Below are 20,698 nucleotides of genomic sequence, written 5' to 3'. Positions count from 1 at the left end.
CTAACTTCCTATCCAACCCCTAGTTTTACCAGTGTGAGGAGTGGCCCAATAAATAAAGCCTTTTTCTCCCCCTAGTGGCCGGAGTGTGAAGTGTAATGTGTGCTGGTGATGCCTGGTCAGTAGAATTCCTTCAGTACCATCAGACGTACCATCACTCCCCTTAGCGTCAGAGTGTCATACTGCAACGACCAGATCTCTGGGGCGCTGCACTCCCCCCCGGTTAAATCCAGTACTCCTGGACTGGGAAGAAGAACAACAATACATATCAGCAAAAGACATACAAAATTTTGGAATGCTTGAAACAAGTAAATATAACAAAGCTTCCCTTTATGGGAGGTGAGAACACTTGAATGTTACAAACAAAAACAAGGTTAAATATTTTTAAATAACATTTTGACTATAAATAACTTCTGGTACCCTTCCGGGTATTCTACTAAGTGCAAATTCTGAACAATAATTTAACTGTTCCTTTAAGGGCGTATAAGCTGAACCCACTAAAGGCCTACTATAAAGTACTATAAGACAAACTCAGCTTTTTCTTTTCTTTCTAGCTTCACCAATGCAGGACTGCCTAGCTCCTTGGCTGGGCCTACTGTCATTGTCTCTCTTTCAGCAACCAACTATCATTCTACAGTTCTCAGGAGGACTCTCTCTCTAACCCCTACGGGTTCACTTTCAATCTTTCCTGTCCTCAATCTCTAGTAACATTATCAACAGTTTCTAAATCTCAACATTATTACAATTCTAACTTTCCTAAGGCAACATTATAACTTCAGTGCAACATGTGAACATTCCCTTTAACAGGGAACCAAGTCTCTTTGAGGTAGTGCAGATTCTCTGTCTGCAAGTCTAACGAAAGCAAGACCTTCTGCGTCATGTCCAAACGCAGTATCTTCGCAAAGTCTTCTTTCAATGTAAAACCAGTAGAGGGCGCCTTTAATAAGGCGCGAACTATATACAACACAGTTTTGGAATCATTCACTGTTCATGATCTGGCAGTCTTTGGAAACAATGATTAACTTGTGCAAAAGAAAAATAGAAAAGATGTAAAACAATAGGGATCCCGGGTCAACAAAGGGATCCCTTTAAGAAATAACCCTGGACGGGTTTTAAGTAGAAAAAGAGCAAGAGGCAGTTAGTTAACTATATACAATCTGTCGGGGTTTCGAGGTTTGTTTCTATAGCAGGTGACAGGACATCAGCCGGTGGTGACCACTTCCCGGCCGGGGAAGGTCTGACTCTGTGTCGTCGTCCAGCACCGTCTTCATCAGATCAACAGTGGTCTGGGTACGAACGGTGGTGCCGGTGGCAGACTCCGCAAGCAGAACACCACATGCCGGGGTGGTAGTGCTGAGTCCTGTGGGGTCAGGGGTCAATGGAGTTCCGCCACCAGTTTCGGTCGTGATCGTAGATGGCGCAACCACGAGCGCGCAGCGTTTGACTCTCTTGGCATACCACCCTCGCTCACTCCAGTGGCGGGTGTAGGTCACATGGTCCCCTCTGTACAAGTTTCGGAGTGGAGGTACACTGCAGGACTGGGATTCCACATTGCATCTAGTCACAAAGACTTCAGTCAGCAGCCCTGGCTCTAATATGAAGCCGCAACCCCTCCCCCGGTGGAAGGCCAGCACAATCCCCTGTTTCACCAAACTCTCAGGGCAGCAATTGACGAGGGGCACCCGTTCCTCTGGTCGGACAGTCTGTTCTATTCGTTCCCGGTCTTCCCATTGTGAAATCAAGCTCCGTCTATACTGATCCCAGGTGAGCCTGACGACGTAGGAGCCCTCCTGTCGGGACCCGTCTGGTTGGAACCGGGGAGCATCCCATTCTTAGACCACCCCCCTGGGGCTCACGTCTATCGGTTGACCCAGAGGTGTCGGCAGCGGGGGCAGTATCCCCTTCATGGCGTAAAGGGCCGCCACTACAATCTCAGTAGCGGGAGACCAGTCATCAATGGGCTGGCGATCGGTCACCGGAGCTGGATCGGTCGGTGGGGCAGGGTCGCTTTTGGTACCTGCGTCTGATGTGGTTCCACCAATGTTGGTCGGCTCCGCTGACGAGGACGCTGGAGTCCGCTGGAGTCCGCTGCGGCCCTGACCACGGCTTCCCCTGTGCGATCTTCCAGCACAGCTCCGACTTCCATTTCCTCGCTGTCGCCGACCCCCGTCTGGAGTCGGGTGGTTCGATGCCTCCTCCGACAACTCCGGGAAGTCCGGGTCCCCCTGTGGCGGCAAGCCCTGGTTCGGCTCCGCCGGGTTGCAGTGATCCTGGGTCACTTCGTCGTCGCTCAGGCACTCGCTGGTCGCTGTCTCCTCTCCTGGACCTGCGGCAGCACACACACGAGGCTCCTCCATTTTCTAGGGTTTGGGCTCCTCCATTCCTGAACTCGTCATCCTGTAGCTGTAGTCGGAGAGGGCGGTTGTCACTTTTGGCGCCTCTTTGGCAGTCTCCGCCCATGTCACGCCCTCCTTCTTCTCCTGCGCTCCTCGTGGCGCGGCAATGGCGGCGGTTTTGGTGGGAATCTTGCGGCAAACAGCAATACACAGTCTTTGCAATAAATCACAGTTCAAGCACAATTCAATCACAGTTCCAAGGCACACATGACCTGATTCTCAGGCTTAAGTACAATCCTATATAACCTAACAAAATATTTACTGACAAACCAATCATAGATTTTAATCAAATACTTTTATTTGTTAAAAAGTGACATGAACACAACAATTAACACTTTTTTATTAATTTTGTACAAGACAGTATATAAAATATTACTAAAATTTGTCTACCAAAACATACAACAAGTATGTGAGGGGGCCAGGGCACGCAAGAACTGGTTGGCAAAAAACATATATTTTAATAAAAATACAACATAAATCAAATATATAAAATAATACAAGAAATATTAATACTTTGATAAAAGATATAATAATATGGCTGAAAAACAGATCAGTATATACTCACATAATAAAGTAAATTGAATTAATAATAAATAAATATAAGAGTAATACCTGAATTAGTCCACACACCTGATCATTTTTAATAGATCTTATATAATTGATATAATCAGTTATATGATATAACAAATAAAGAAAAAAATGAATATAATAATAAAAAGAGGGAAAAATAATAAAAATGAAAAGGAAAAAAAAAATATATATATATATATATATATAAAAAAAAAAAATAATAAAATAAAAAATGAAAAACAGAAAGTGTATATGTTAATATATATGAAGTTGAAGGAATAATATGTATAAGGTGATAAAATTATATATGTTATATATGTGTGAAATAAAGTGTGCAAAAAAATAAATATATTGTGCAAAAAAATAAACAAAAAACTATAAAAAAAAATATATAAAATAAAAAATAAAAAACTAATACTAAAATATGAAAAGGTGTCAAAAATTAAATGTGTAATCGTATATAATTGAAATAGAAAAAGTTATATATATATATATATAAATATATATATATATATATATATGTATATTTAATTATTAGTGCATACACTGGTGAAAATAATAAAATGTGATATCATGTAATGTGACAATAAGGTTAAATATTAAAGCCTATATATAACCTGTGCAAAAAAGGGGGGAGAAAGGAGCAGAAACTAAGAAAATATAAACACTATGACTGATTATATGAAAAAACTCCCCAGAATCAAAAACAGGAGTGTGTCATAGCATAGTTATACAATGGGCAGGTGTGTGGGCGCACCTATAAAGAAACAACAAGGACGTGCAAAAGTCATATGGAATATGGAATCAGCCGTTACCAACCAGATATGCGTGCCGCAGCCCCCGCACACACCACTCCAACGCACGTTTCGCAACCGCTTCGTCAAGGAGTCACCATTGATTAAGTACAATCCTGTTCGTGACTCCAAGTTGGAGCACCCCCAGACACAGAGCCGCGACATCTCGGTACCGGGCCTCTCTGGTTCGGTTCTGAGGCTGTCACGGTGGCTAGACCCGGTCCGCGACCCTGCTGAGGGGCGTCCAATAAAGGTGGTACAGTTTGTCAGGGATTCGTGACGCCACCTGTGGTATTCGGTCAGGATGACCGATGCTGCTTGGGGTCCACTGGGGTGATGTGATGGCAGCTAGATAGTATAACTTCCCACTGGTGAAGTATGTCCCCAGGGCTTCCCAGTAAGGTGGATGGTGATGGTGTGAGGTGCGGTCAATAACGAGGACACAGGGTTGCAGTCTCTTTACCTCTTTACTGAAGACTTCAGGATCCTCAATCCAGAGCACAGTTAACAGGGCTGTCTGAGACCGGCCGGTCCCATGGCACATCCAGAGTTCCCTTTGCAGGTGGAAATCGTTGCCTACCAATAGCGCCTGTGTGTTGTAGTGCTACCCTGCTGAGCATTCGGTATAGTCCTCACAACTTCTGTTCTAGTTCGTTCTTTCGTTCGTTCTTTCTAGTTCTTTCTCTTTCCTTCTATCTCGTTCCAGATGTTACTAGTTTCTCGTCCCCCAGGTATGTTATGGCTAGGATGCACCCCCCGTATGACGGGAAGGCTCGGAGCTCTTCCAGGACCCTAGAGACGCCCCTCTCCTCGCGTTGCCCCCTATGTCTTCGTAGGAAATTTAAGGTAGACAGCCAACCTATAATTAACTGTCCTGCGGAGTTTGAAGTAAGGCATAGAGTCAGTTACTTCCTCGGTGTTCCGTCCACCGGCTATGCGCCTCAGTAGGATGTTGCCGTTCTCGGGGCACGACTCCTACTGGTTCTCCTTTGTGCTTGATCTCAATTCTCACTGTTCCACAATATCCTTCGCTTCGTGTCTCTTTCTTAGGATACCGCCGCAAGGTAGTGCAGGCGCAGTTCCGTAACGTTCTGTTCTGTTCGCTAGGTACCTGCCAGGTTCCTGTTGTGAATTCTGTTATCGAACTCCCTCCTGTGGTCATGAATGGTACTTCGGCGAGTTCTGTCCATGGACTCCCTCTGGTGGCTGTGAGTGGAGCTGCTGCTTCTGAGGTTCCCTCTACAGGTGACGTAGTTTATTCTTTGGCTGGCTGTTCTATTTATCTCCACTCAGATCGTTACTCCATGCCAGCTGTCAATGTTCTTGTACTGGTTCAGTTCGCTCTTGGATCTTTCTGGTGACCTGTCTACTCCAGCAGAAGCTAACTCCCTGCTAGTTATTTATTTGTTCATTGTTTCCTTGTCCAGCTGGCTATCATGATCTTGCCTTGCTAGTTGGAAGCTCTGGGATGCAGAGTGGCACCTCCGCACCGTGAGTCGGTGCGGAGGTCTTTTTGCACACTCTGCGTGGTCTTTTTGTAGTGTTTTGTGCTGACCGCAAAGATACCTTTCCTATCCTCAGTCTGTTTAGTAAGGCTACGTTCACACTAGCGTTCTGCTAGTGTGCGTCGCCTTAGCGTCGGGCGACGCAGCGGCGACGCATGCGTCATGCGCCCCTATGTTTAACATGGGGGACGCATGCGTTTTTGTGTGTTGCGTTTTGCAACACTTGCGTCTTTTTTGCCGCTAGCGTCGGACCAAGAAAACGCAGCAAGTTGCATTTTTCTTGCGTCCGATTTTCGGCAAAAAACGACGCACGCGTCGCAAAATGCAGCATTTTTGTGTGCGTTTTGCCGCGTTTTTGTGTGCGTCGTGCGTTGCGTCGCCGACGCAGCGGCGCGCAACGCTAGTCTGAACGTAGCCTAAGTCTGGACTCCCTTTGCTGAAACCTGTTTCATTTCTGTGTTTGTGACTTTCATCTTAACTCACAGTCAATATATGTGGGGGGCTGCCTTTTCCTTTGGGGAATTTCTCTGAGGCAAGGTAGGCTTTATTTTCTATCTTTAGGGTTAGTTAGCTCTTAGGCTGTGAAGAGGCGTCTAGGTCGTGTTAGGTACGCTCCACGGCTATTTCTAGTTGTGTGATAGGATTAGGGGTTGCGGTCAGCAGAGCTCCCACTTCCCAGAGCTTGTCCTGTGTGAGTTTAACCATCAGGTCGTTCCGGGTGCTCCTAACCACCAGGTCCATAACAGTACAGCTGGCCCAAAGTATTAATGCATCTCAATAGAGGGATAAGAGAAGTTCTGAGACCATTTTTTTTTCTATGCAGTGTTTTTTGTCTTTATTTTCCCTTAAACCTCTGGGTGGTTCAGGACACAGGTGTAGATATGGACATTCAAGGTCTGTCCTCTTGTGTGGATCATCTCACTGCAAGAGTACAAAACATTCAAGATTTTGTGGTTCAGAATCCGATGTTAGAGCCTAGAATTCCAATTCCTGATTTGTTTTCTGGGGATAGATCTAAGTTCCTGAATTTCAAAAATAATTGTAAACTGTTTCTAGCTTTGAAACCCCGCTCCTCTGGTGACCCCGTTCAACAAGTAAAAATCATTATTTCTTTGTTGCGTGGTGACCTCAAGACTGGGCATTTTCCCTTGCGCCAGGAGATCCTGCATTGCGTGATGTAGATGCGTTTTTTCTGACGCTTGGATTGCTTTATGATGAACCAAATTCAGTGGATCAGGCAGAGAAAATCTTGTTGGCTTTGTTTCAGGGTCAAGATGAAGCGGAGGTGTGCTGTCACAAGTTTAGAAAGTGGTCTGTGCTTACTCAGTGGAATGAGTGTGCCCTGGCGGCAATTTTTAGAAAGGGTCTTTCTGAAGCCCTTAAGGATGTCATGGTGGAATTTCCCACGCCTGCTGGTCTGAATGAGTCTATGTCCTTGGCCATTCAGATCGATCGGCGCTTGCGTGAGCGCAAAGCTGTGCACCATTTGGCTGTATTCTCTGAGCATATGCAGTGTGATAGGACTTTGACCAGAGCTGAACGGCAAGAACACAGACGTCGGAATGGGCTGTGTTTTTACTGTGGTGATTCCACTCATGCTATCTCCGATTGTCCTAAGCGCACTAAGCGGTTCGCTAGGTCTGCCACCATTGGTACGGTACAGTCTAAATTTCTTTTGTCCGTTACTCTGATTTGCTCTCTGTCGTCCTATTCTGTTATGGCATTTGTGGATTCAGGCGCTGCCCTGAATTTGATGGACTTGGAGTTTGCCAGGCGCTGTGGTTTTTTCTTGGAGCCCTTGCAGTATCCTATTACATTGAGAGGAATTGATGCTAAGCCTTTGGCCAAAAATAAGCCTCAGTACTGGACTCAATTGACCATGTGCATGGCTCCTGCACATCAGGAGGATATTCACTTTTTGGTGTTGCATAATCTGCATGATGTGGTCGTTTTGGGGTTGCCATGGCTACCGGTCCATAATCCAGTATTGGATTGGAAATCTATGTCTGTGTCCGGCTGGGGTTGTCAGGGGTTACATGGTGATGTTCCATTGCTGTCAATTTCGCCTTCCACTCCTTCTGAAGTCCCTGAGTTTTTGTCAAATTACCGGGATGTATTTGAAGAGCCCAAATCCGGTGCCTTACCTCCTCATAGGGATTGCGATTGTGCTATTAATTTGATTCCTGGTAGTAGGTTTCCTAAGGGCCGACTGTTTAATTTATCTGTGCCAGAGCACGCCGCTATGCGGAGTTATATAAAGGAATCCTTGGAGAAAGGTCATATTCGCCCGTCATCATCACCGTTGGGAGCAGGGTTCTTTTTTGTGGCCAAGAAGGATGGCTCTTTGAGACCTTGTATTGATTACCGCCTTCTTAATAAGATCACAGTCAAATTTCAGTACCCTTTGCCGCTGCTGTCTGATTTGTTTGCTCGGATTAAGGGGGCTAGTTGGTTCACCAAGATAGATCTTCGAGGGGCGTATAATCTTGTGCGAATTAAACAGGGCGATGAATGGAAAACAGCATTTAATACGCCCGAGGGCCATTTTGAGTACCTGGTTATGCCATTCTGGCTTTCTAATGCTCCATCTGTGTTTCAGTCCTTTATGCATGACATCTTCTGAAAGTACCTGGATAGATTCATGATTGTGTATTTGGATGATATTTTGGTCTTTTCGGATGATTGGGAGTCTCATGTGAAGCAGGTCAGAATGGTGTTCCAGGTCTTTCATGCGAATTCCTTGTTTGTGAAGGGGTCAAAATGTCTCTTTGGGGTTCAGAAGGTTTCATTTTTGGGTTTCATTTTTTCCCCTTCTACTATCGAGATGGACCCTGTTAAAGTTCAGGCCATTTATGATTGAACTCAGCCGACATCTGTGAAGAGCCTGCAGAAGTTCCTGGGCTTTGCTAATTTTTACCGTCGCTTCATCGCTAATTTTTCTAGTGTTGCTAAACCGTTGACTGATTTGACCAAGAAAGGTGCTGATGTGGTCAATTGGTCCTCTGCGGCTGTAGAGGCTTTTCAGGAGTTGAAGCGTCGTTTTTCTTCTGCCCCTGTGTTGTGCCAGCCAGATGTTTCGCTCCCGTTTCAGGTCGAGGTTGATGCTTCTGAGATTGGAGCAGGGGCTGTTTTGTCGCAAAGAAGTTCTGATGGCTCGGTGATGAAACCATGTGCCTTCTTTTCTAGAACATTCTCACCTGCTGAGCGCAATTATGATGTTGGCAATCGAGAGTTGTTGGCCATGAAGTGGGCATTCGAGGAGTAGCGACATTGGCTTGAAGGAGCCAAGCATCGCGTGGTGGTCTTGACGGATCACAAGAATTTGACTTATCTCGAGTCTGCCAAACGGTTGAATCCTAGACAGGCTCGATGGTCGCTGTTTTTCTCCCGTTTTGATTTTGTGGTTTCGTACCTTCCGGGCTCTAAGAATGTGAAGGCTGATGCCCTGTCAAGGAGTTTTGTGACTGACTCTCCGGGTTTTCCTGAGCCGGCGGGTATTCTCAAAGAGGGGGTAATTTTGTCTGCCATCTCCCCTGATTTGCGGCGCGTGCTGCAGAACTTTCAGGCTGATAGACCTGACCGTTGTCCAGTGGAGAAACTGTTTGTCCCTGATAGATGGACTAATAGAGTTATCTCTGAGGTTCATTGTTCGGTGTTGGCGGGTCATCCTGGAATCTTTGGTACCAGAGATTTGGTGGCTAGATCCTTTTGGTGGCCTTCTTTGTCACGGGATGTGCGTTCTTTTGTGCAGTCCTGTGGGACTTGTGCTTGGGCTAAGCCCTGCTGTTCTCGTGCCAGTGGGTTGCTTTTGCCCTTGCCGGTCCCGAAGAGGCCCTGGACGCATATTTCCATGGATTTTATTTCAGATCTCCCTGTCTCTCAAAGGATGTCGGTCATTTGGGTGGTTTGTGATCGCTTCTCTAAGATGGTCCATTTGGTACCCTTGTCTAAATTGCCTTCCTCCTCTGATTTGGTGCCATTGTTTTTCCAGAATGTGGTTCGTTTGCATGGCATTCCGGAGAACATCGTCTCGGACAGAGGTTCCCAGTTTGTTTCGAGGTTTTGGCGGTCCTTTTGTGCTAAGATGGGCATTGATTTGTCTTTTTCTTCGGCTTTCCATCCTCAGACAAATGGCCAAACCGAACGAACTAATCAGACTTTGGAAACATATCTGAGATGCTTTGTTTCTGCTGATCAGGATGATTGGGTGTCCTTCTTGCCTTTGGCTGAGTTCGCACTTAATAATCGGGCCAGCTCGGCTACTTTGGTTTCGCCTTTTTTCTGTAATTCTGGTTTCCATCCTCGTTATTGCGGAGATACGTGGCGCCTATGGTTCCCTCCGTTGATCCTCCTGCCCCGGTGTTGGTCGAGGGGGAGTTGGAGTATGTGGTGGAGAAGATTTTGGATTCTCGTATTTCGAGACAGAAACTCCAGTACCTGGTCAAGTGGAAGGGTTATGGTCAGGAAGATAATTCCTGGGTTTTTGCCTCTGATGTTCATGCTGCCGATCTAGTTCGTGCCTTTCATTTACATAGTAACATAGTAACATAGTTAGTAAGGCCGAAAAAAGACATTTGTCCATCCAGTTCAGCCTATATTCCATCATAATAAATCCCCAGATCTACGTCCTTCTACAGAACCTAATAATTGTATGATACAATATTGTTCTGCTCCAGGAAGACATCCAGGCCTCTCTTGAATCCCTCGACTGAGTTCGCCATCACCACCTCCTCAGGCAAGCAATTCCAGATTCTCACTGCCCTAACAGTAAAGAATCCTCTTCTATGTTAGTGGAAAAACCTTCTCTCCTCCAGACGCAAAGAATGCCCCCTTGTGCCCGTCACCTTCCTTGGTATAAACTGATCCTCAGCGAGATATTTGTATTGTCCCCTTATATACTTATACATGGTTATTAGATCGCCCCTCAGTCGTCTTTTTTCTAGACTAAATAATCCTAATTTTGCTAATCTATCTGGGTATTGTAGTTCTCCCATCCCCTTTATTAATTTTGTTGCCCTCCTTTGTACTCTCTCTAGTTCCATTATATCCTTCCTGAGCACCGGTGCCCAAAACTGGACACAGTACTCCATGTGCGGTCTAACTAGGGATTTGTACAGAGGCAGTATAATGCTCTCATCATGTGTATCCAGACCTCTTTGGCTCGTCCTGATCGGCCTGGGGGCTCTGGTGAGGGTTCGGTGACCCCTCCTCAAGGGGGGGGTACTGTTGTGAATTCTGTTATCGAACTCCCTCCTGTGGTCATGAATGGTACTTCGGCGAGTTCTGTCCATGGACTCCCTCTGGTGGCTGTGAGTGGAGCTGCTGCTTCTGAGGTTCCTTCCACAGGTGACGTAGTTTATTCTTTGGCTGGCTGTTCTATTTATCTCCACTCAGATCGTTACTCCATGCCAGCTGTCAATGTTCTTGTACTGGTTCAGTTCGCTCTTGGATCTTTCTGGTGACCTGTCTACTCCAGCAGAAGCTAAGTCCCTGCTAGTTATTTATTTGTTCATTGTTTCCTTGTCCAGCTGGCTATCATGATCTTGCCTTGCTAGTTGGAAGCTCTGGGATGCAGAGTGGCACCTCCACACCGTGAGTCGGTGCGGAGGTCTTTTTGCACACTCTGCGTGGTCTTTTTGCAGTGTTTTGTGCTGACCGCAAAGATACCTTTCCTATCCTCAGTCTGTTTAGTAAGTCTGGCCTCCCTTTGCTGAAACCTGTTTCATTTCTGTGTTTGTGACTTTCATCTTAACTCACAGTCAATATATGTGGGGGGCTGCCTTTTCCTTTGGGGAATTTCTCTAAGGCAAGGTAGGCTTTATTTTCTATCTTTAGGGTTAGTTAGCTCTTAGGCTGTGAAGAGGCGTCTAGGTCGTGTTAGGTACGCTCCACGGCTATTTCTAGTTGTGTGATAGGATTAGGGGTTGCGGTCAGCAGAACTCCCACTTCCCAGAGCTTGTCCTGTGTGAGTTTAACCATCAGGTCGTTCCGGGTGCTCCTAACCACCAGGTCCATAACAGGTTCCCATGTCTGACAGGGACCCACCTGAATCTTCTCCCTGCAACACCCCCTGCCACGGGATGTTGCCTGAATCCGACCCAGTCAGCTTCTGACTAACTTCCTATCCAACCCCTAGTTTTACCAGTGTGAGGAGTGGCCCAATAAATAAAGCCTTTTTCTTCCCCTAGTGGCCGAAGTGTGAAGTGTAATGTGTGCTGGTGATACCTGGTCAGTAGAATTCCTTCAGTGCCATCAGACGTACCATCACTCTCCTTAGCGGCAGAATGTCATACTGCAACGACCAGATCTCTGGGGCGCTGCAGTTACACCGCGGCATAACGCGGTCCGTTAACGCTGCCATTAACCCTGTGTGAGCGCTGACTGGAGGGGAGTATGGAGCGGGCACTGACTGCAGGGGAGTAGGGAGCGGCCATTTTGCCGCCGGACTGTGCCCGTCGCTGATTGGTCATGGCCGTTTTGCCGCGACCAATCAGCGACTTGGGATTTCAGTGACAGAAAGAAAGACAGACAGACAGGACAGACAGAAAGACAGAAGTGACCCTTAGACAATTATATAGTAGATCTGTGTGACCTGCAAAGTCTATTATGTAGGACAAACGATCAGGAAACTGAAACAGAGGATCGCAGAGCACAGCGCCAATATTAATAATAAAATATGTGCGTATTTTGGGGCGTGTAAGCATTTTGTTTCTGTTCACAACAGTGATTTGTCCCACTTTGCTTTTTTTGGAGTGGAAAGGGTGCCATGTCCCAAATGTGGTGGCAACTGAGAAAGGGAACTTGCTTTCAGAGAAGCATATTGGATTTGACGCCTAAACACTAAGTTCCCTAATGGAATAAATTATAGAAATGACTTGTATTACATTTGCTAATAGTGTGTTATTTTCATTGTTGGTTGCCTGACACTGCCGTCTGAGAGTTATTGTCTCACCTGCCTGACTTTGTAATTAGTCACTGGGTTTCCAGGATTGGTTAAAGCTTTCTTTATATGTTCATGCCTATTTTCATTTCTTTACCCTATGACTAAGGGCACTTTTCTATGCCAGAAATGCGTCAGGTTTCTTTTATGGTTTTTTTATCTGAATCAATAAACATTACCATTTTATCAGGATGGGAGTGCTGAGGTAAATCTTTCTTTTTTCCTCATTGTGGCTGCCTTCACCAGCTGGATCAGCACCCTCCGTTAATTATCAAACCACCCTGCATACCTTCAGGCTACGTCTGCAGCTCCCGGAACTCCCCCTCCTTACTCCTCCTATAATGCACCCCCATAGTCCTTCATATAGTATAATGCACCCCCATAGGCCTTCATATAGTATACTGCACTCCCCATAGTCCTTCATATAGTACAATGCACTCCTCATAGTCCTTCATATAGTATACTGCACTCCCCATAGTCCTTCATATAGTATACTGCACACCCCATAGTGCGTCATATAGTATAATGTGCTCCGCATAGTCCTTCATATAGTATATTGCGGTCCCCATAGTCCTTCATATAGTATAATGCACTTCCCATAGTCCTTCATATAGTATACTGCACTCCCCATAGTCCTTCATATAGTATAATGCACTCCCCATAGTCCTTCATATAGTATACTGCACTACCCATAGTACTTCATATAGTATACTGCACACCCCATAGTGCGTCATATAGTATAATGTGCTCCGCACAGTCCTTCATATAGTATAATGCGGTCCCCATAGTCCTTCATATAGTATAATGCACTTCCCGTAGTCCTCCATATAGTATACTGCACTCCCCATAGTCCTCCATATTGCATAGCACGCTCCCCATAGGTCTCTATATAGTATAATGCACTCCCCATAGGCTTCAATATAATATAATGCTCTCCTCATAGGTTTCCATATAGTATAATACACTCCCCTTAGGCCTCCTTATAGTATAATGCACTCCCCATAGGCCTCCATATAGTATAATGCACTCCCCATAATCATTCATATGGTATACTGCACTCCCCATAATCCTCCATATAGTATACTGCACTCCCCATAGTCCTTCATATAGTATAATGCACTCCCCATAGTCTTTCACATAGTATACTGCACTCCCCATAGTCCTTCATATAGAATAATGCACTCCCCATAGGCCTTCATATAGTATAATGCACTCCCCATGGTTCTCCATATAGTATACTACACTCCCCATAGTCCTTCATATAGTAATATGTACTCCCCATAGTCCTCCATATAATATAATGCGCTCCCCATGGTGCTTCATATAGTATAATGCGCTCCTCATAGTCCTCCGTATAGTATAATGCTCTCCTTAGAGGCTTCCATATAGTAAAATACACTCCCCATGGGCCTCCATATAGTATAATCAACTCCCCATAGGCCTCCATATAGTATAATGCACTCACTATGCTTCCATATAGTATAATGCACTCCCCATAGGTCTCCATATAGTATAATACACTACCCATAGGCCTCTATATATGGTACAATGCACTCCCCTCAGGCCTCTATGTAGCATAATGCACTCGCCATACGCCTCTATGTAGCATAATGCACTCACCGTAGGCCTCTATATCAGGGGTGTCAAACTGCATTCCTCGAAAGCCACAAACCATGCGTGTTTTCAAGATTTCCTTAGCTTTGCACAAGGTGTTGTAATCATTATGTGTGTAGGTGATTAAATTATCACCTGTGCAGTACAAGGAAATCCTGAAAACATGACCTGTTTGCAGCCCTTGAGGATTGCAGTTTGAGACCCCTGCTCTATATAGCACAATGCACTCCTCATAGGCCTATATATAGGCCTCTATATAGCATAATGCACTCCCTATGAGCCTATATGTAGTATTATGCACTCCCCATAGGCCTCTATATACTATAATGCACTCCCCACAGGCCTCCGTATAGTATAATGCACTTCCCATAATCCTGTATATAGCATCACGCACTCCTCATAGTCCTTCATATAGTATACGGCACTCCTCATAGGTCTCTATATAGTATAATGCACTCCTCATAGGCTTCCATATAGTATAATGCATTCCCCATAGGCTTCTATATAGTGTAATACACTGCCCATAGGTCTCCATATAGTATAATGCACTCCCCATAGGCAGGGCCGGTTTTACACAAAGTGGGGCCCTAGGCAAAAATTTAAAGTGGGGCCCCAAATGATAACATTGCACTGTGGCCCCCATATTTAGGGGCCTTATATCGGCCAACGGGTCTGCCACTATTATCTGTACGCAGGGGCGTTGCTATGGTCAGAAATGATTGGGGGCCCAAGACAAAGAGTTGCCCCCAACCCCCTCTTAATTTTTTTTTTAACTCTTCAGATAAAACAGTGCTAACTCTCTGAGAACAGATAATGTAGTAGATGTCACCTGCAGTCCTATGTAACACAACAGATAGACATAGCGTTTCAGACTAAGACTATGTTCACATGCAGCATTTTTTTCAGTAGCCAAAACGTTTTCTATTAGCAGTAAAAATGTTGCGTTCAAAACACCTGTTTTTCAGCTTGTTTTGTGGTGTTCTTCACACTTTTTTCAGCTGTTTTTTTGGAGTGAGGATGTTTGTTTTGTCTACAGTATGTTTAAGGCCACGTTCACACGTTGAGTGTTTGGTCAGTATTTCACATCAGCATATGTAAGCCAAAACCAGGAGGGTGAGAACTACAGAAGTAGTAGGCTATGGGCACAAGTTGCGGATTTTGCTGCGGATCTGCAGCAGTTTTCCATGCGTTTACAGTACCATGTAATTGTCTGGAAAACAAAATCCGCAGTACACATGCTGCGGAAAATACCGCACGGAAACGCTGCGTTGTATTTTCTGCAGCATGTCAATTCTTTGAGCGGATTCCGCAGCGTTTTACACCTGCTCCATAATAGGAATCCGCAGGTGTAAAAACGCTGTTGAAAACTGCACAAAAACCGCGGTAATTCCACGATAAATCTGCGGTAAATCTGCAGGTAAAGCTGAGGGGATTTAAAAAGTGCTACAGTTCTGAAATCCAGTCAGAAAAGAAACAAGCGCATGCAGGAGATCTCGGAAATCTCCTATGTTTTGCTGGCACTTTATAAAGCAGCTTTTCGCCATGTTCATATCCAGAAGTTTTGCAGCTTTTTCTTCTGCAAATAAGAAGTTTACAGCATTTTACAGCACAAGCAAAAACTGAGATTTTCAGAAATCTCCTGCACACCCTTTTATTTTCTCCTGACTGAATTTCACAACTGCAGCGTTTTTTTAAATCTGCAGCGTGTCACTTTCAGCAATTTTTTTCACCCGTAGAAAACAATGAAAAAGTTTAAAGCATGCTGCAAATGTTGCAACGTTGTTTTTTGCTGCGTTTTTTGTGAATAACACTAACTTTATTAAACATGTACTGTAGAGAAAATGCATACTGTAAAAAAAACAAACAGCAAAAGCTCTAAGGGTGTGTGTCCACAATCAGTAAACGCTGCGGAGCAGCGTCCAACCCACAGCGGCCAGATGTTACAGTATAGTGGATGGGATTTCAAGAAATTCCATCTCTACTATGCGTGCACTGACACCCGCACCTCACCTGCGGAGACGGACATGCGGCGCGTCTGTCCAGACCCCAGCATGCCAATTCATCTGGCGTAGACACGAGTCTCCACAAAAGAAATCTCACCCGTGCAATGTATAGGACGCGGTGATTCCGCACAGATCAATGAACACACGCGGAATCACCTGTGTTCAAAAGATGGCAGCACTTTGGACGCAGCACATGTCCGCTGCATCCAAAGGGCTGCCATTTCCAGATCCTCTGCACATACCCTAAAAAATGGGTGTTTTGAAAGCAGTGTTTTTACTGCCTACAGAGTAGGCTTTGGCTGCAAAAAAAAAAAAAGCACCCAAAACGCTGATTCCTATGCACACCTGTACTATATGTGTATAGTTTATCCTTATTATTTCACGTGGGAATTCATTTATTTCTATATAAATATTAATAATATAAATAATAATAAATATTATTTCTCCACCCTCCTGTCAAGATCACACCTCACCACCTGCACGCTTGACCCGCTCCCATCCCACCTCATCCCTAACCTTTCCACGGTCTTCATCCCAACCCTAACACACCTCTTCAACCTCTCACTCACAACAGGTGTCTTTCCCTCATCCTTCAAGCATGCCAAGATCACACCCATCCTCAAAAAGCCCTCCCTCGACCCATCCTCTGTGTCTAGCTATCGCCCAATATCTCTTCTCCCTTATGCCTCCAAATTGCTGGAGCAACACGTCCATCTTGAACTGTCCTCCCACTTCTCCTCCTGCTCCCTCTTTGATCGGTTACAATCAGGCTTCCGTTCCCATCACTCAACTGAAACTGCCCTAACTAAAGTCACCAATGACCTACTAACTGCCAGGAGCAAGCGACACTACTCTGTCCTCCTTCTCCTGGACTTGTCTTCTGCCTTTGACACTGTAGACCACTCCCTTTTGCTACAAATCCTCTCATCCCTTGGCATCACAGACTTGGCCCTTTCCTGGATCTCGTCATATCTGACAGACCGAACATTCAGTGTCTCCCTCCCCCACACCACCTCCTCACTTCGCCCCTTGTCAGTCGGTGTTCCTCAAGGCTCTGTTCTAGGACCCCTACTCTTCTCCATCTACACTTTCGGCCTGGGACAGCTCATAGAATCCCACGGTATGCAGTACCATCTCTACGCTGACGACACGCAGATCTACCTCTCCGGACCTGACCTCTCCTCCTTGCTTACCAAAATCCCGCACTGTCTGTCTGCCATTTCAGCCTTCTTTTCTGCTCGCTTTCTACAACTGAACATGGACAAAACAGAATTCATCATCTTTCCCCCATCTCACTCTACCCCTCCACCAGACCTATCCATCAATGTCAATGGCTGCTCACTATCCCCAGTCCCACACGCCCGGTGCCTCGGGGTGATCCTCGACTCTGCCCTCTCTTTCAAGCCACATATCCAAGCCCTTGCCTCCTCCTGTCGTCTCAAACTCAAAAATATTTCCCGGATCCGTGCTTTCCTTGACCGCAACACTGCAAAAACGCTAGTGCATGCCCTTATCATCTCCCGCCTCGACTACTGCAACCTCCTACTCTCTGGACTCCCCTCTAGCACTCTGGCACCACTCCAATCCATCCTACACTCTGCTGCCCGACTAATCCACCTGTCCCCCCGCTATTCCCCAGCCTCTCCCCTGTGTCAAGCCCTTCACTGGCTTCCTATCGCCCAGAGACTCCAGTTCAAAACCCTCACACTGACATACAAAGCCATCCACAACCTGTCTCCTCCATACATCTGTGACATGGTCTCCCGGTACCTACCTACACGCGACCTCCGATCCTCCCAAGACCTCCTTCTCTACTCCCCTCTCATCTCTTCTTCCCATAACCGCATCCAAGACTTCTCCCGTGCTTCCCCCATACTCTGGAACTCTCTACCCCAACACATCAGACTTGCGCCTACCATAGAAACCTTCAAAAAGAACCTGAAGACTCATCTCTTCCGACAAGCCTACAGCCTGCAGTGATCCTCAACCTACTGAACAGCCGCACAGCCAGCTCTTCCCTCTCCTAGTGTATCCTCACCCACCCCCTGCAGACTGTGAGCCCTCGCGGGCAGGGTCCTCCCTCCTTATGTACTCGTGTGCCTTGTTATCTGCTCATGTTTAATGTATTTGTCTATATTTGCCCGTATTCACATGTAAAGCGCCATGGAATAAATGGCGCTATAAAAATGTATAATAATAATAATAATAATAATAATAAATGCCCTGATTCAGCAGACAATATTCCTGCCTTGTGTCATCCAGACTGTAGTGACAGCAGGTCGCACTTTCAGATTACAAGCAGTGACTGTGGTCAGAGCCAATGGCTGCTGTATGTGACTGTGAAACCTGATCCTACAGCAAACAGCACAGAGCTCTGGGAGCACATGAGTAAATCACAGCACTGAGGGGGTCTCAAGGGGGGTTTGGGAGAGACGCCACTGCTGTACACCCTCTGGGCACTTCATACAGGGGCTGCAGAGGTAGGGGGCCCCCTTTCTAGGTGGGGGTCCCAGGCGTCTGCCTGGTCTGCCTGTGCCAAACGCCGGCCCTGCCCATAGGCCTCTATATATGATATAATGCACTCCTCATAGGCCTCTACATATAGTACAATACAGGCCTCTATGTAGCATAATGCACTCCCCATAGGCCTCTATATAGCATAATTCACATCTCATAGGCCTCTATATAGTATAATACACTCCCCATGGGCCTCTATGTAGTATAATGCACTCCCCAGAGGCCTCTATATATAGTACAAAGCACTCCCCACAGGCCTCTATGTAGCATAATGCACTCCCCACAGGCCTCTATGTAGCATAATGCACTCCCCATAGGCCTCTATACAGTATAGCGCACTCCCCATGGGCCTCTATATACTATAATGCACTCCCCACAGGCCTCCATATAGTATAATGTACTTCCCATAATCCTGTATATAGCATAATGCACTCCCCATGGGCCTCTATATAGTATAATGCACTCCCCATGGGCCTCTATGTAGTATAATGCACTACCCAAAGGCAGACTCTATATTGTATAATGCACCCCCTATAGGCAGACTCTGTATGGTATAATGCACCCCACAAGGGCCTCCATACATTACAATGCACTCTCATAAAAAAATACAATACTTACCTCTCCTCCTCGTTCCTCTGCTGCTCCCAGCACCCGTACATCTCAGCACAGTAGGTGCCATGTACTGAAGTCACCGCGCCCGCTGTGTCGGCGTGACGCTCCCTCTCTCATAACTGCTTTCAACTAAATTTGCAATGACAGGCGGGGTGTGAGGGGGGCTGGTGCTAGCACCAGGTTCCCCTCCCTGATCATGGGACCGCTGCGCATATCGATAGTTAACCGTAGCGTAGGTCCGGGTAGGACCCTCAGAGCACAGGACCCGGGGCGACGCTACTGCTTCACATACTAATATAGGAATATCCCTTTAAACCCTTCCTAACATCCATATACTGCACGTTAGACCACCCCACACACAGCAGGTGCTAACTCTTGTCCAGACAGCATCGCCGCCAACAGTAGTGACCGAGCAAGCGCTGACTGCGGCTCTTTAACCCCTTAAAGGACTTCTCTAATTTCCGAAAAGCCATCCCCTAACTGCGTTTTTTATTAAAGGGGTTCTGCAGCTTTGGAGTCTGCAGAGACTATGTAACTGCAGCCTTGTGAATCCTCACATGCACTGTCAGGAATCTCCAGCACTGGGAGTCGCAGCCATGTGACCACAAGTAAGTGATTTGCATATTACTGGTCACATCCTGACTAGACTTGTCCGACCTTGTATTGAGAGAGGCCACACACGTCTAGTTGGCACGTGACCGCATGTATGCAATTCGCAGAGCTGTGGTCACATGACTTCCTGAGACTCCTGACAGTGCATGTGAGGAGCCACAAGTCTGCAGTCATATATGGAATGTGAGGAGCCACAAGTCTGCAGTCATATATGGAATGTGAGGAGCCACAAGTCTGCAGTCATATATGGAATGTGAGGAGCCACAAGTCTGCAGTCATATATGGAATGTGAGGAGCCACAAGTCTGCAGTCATATGGAATGTGAGGCGCCACAAGTCTGCAGTCATATGGAATGTGAGGAGCCACAAGTCTGCAGTCATATGGAATGTGAGGAGCCACAAGTCTGCAGTCATCTGGAATATGAGGAGCAACAAGTCTGCAGTCATATATGGAATGTGAGGAGCCACAAGTCTGCAGTCATATATGGAATGTGAGGAGCCACAAGTCTGCAGTCATCTGGAATGTGAGGAGCCACAAGTCTGCAGTCATATATGGAATGTGAGGAGCCACAAGTCTGCAGTCATATGGAATGTGAGGAGCCACAAGCCTGCAGTCATATGGAATGTGAGGAGCCACAAGTCTGCAGTCATCTGGAATGTGAGGAGCCACAAGTCTGCAGTCATCTGGAATGTGAGGAGCCACAAGTCTGCAGTCATCTGGAATGTGAGGAGCCACAAGTCTGCAGTCATATGGAATGTGAGGAGCCACAAGTCAGCAGTCATCTGGAATGAGGAGCCACAAGTCTGCAGTCATATGGAATGTGAGGAGCCACAAGTCTGCTGTCATCTGGAATAAGGAGCCACAAGTCTGCAGTCATATGGAATGTGAGGAGCCACAAGTCTGCAGTCATATGGCATGTGAGGAGCCACAAGTCTGCAGTCATATGGCATGTGAGGAGCCACAAGTCTGCAGTCATATGGAATGTGAGGAGCCACAAGTCTGCAGTCATATGGAATGTGAGGAGCCACAAGTCTGCAGTCATATGGAATGTGAGGAGCCACAAGTCTGCTGTCATCTGGAATGAGGAGCCACAAGTCTGCAGTCATATGGAATGTGAGGAGCCACAAGTCTGCAGTCA

This window comes from Ranitomeya imitator, chromosome 5 (assembly GCF_032444005.1).
Source record: "Ranitomeya imitator isolate aRanImi1 chromosome 5, aRanImi1.pri, whole genome shotgun sequence".
In the NCBI taxonomy this organism is placed as follows: Eukaryota; Metazoa; Chordata; class Amphibia; order Anura; family Dendrobatidae; genus Ranitomeya; species Ranitomeya imitator.
The sequence above is the reverse complement of the archived record's forward strand: the minus strand, read 5'-3'. Positions refer to the sequence as shown.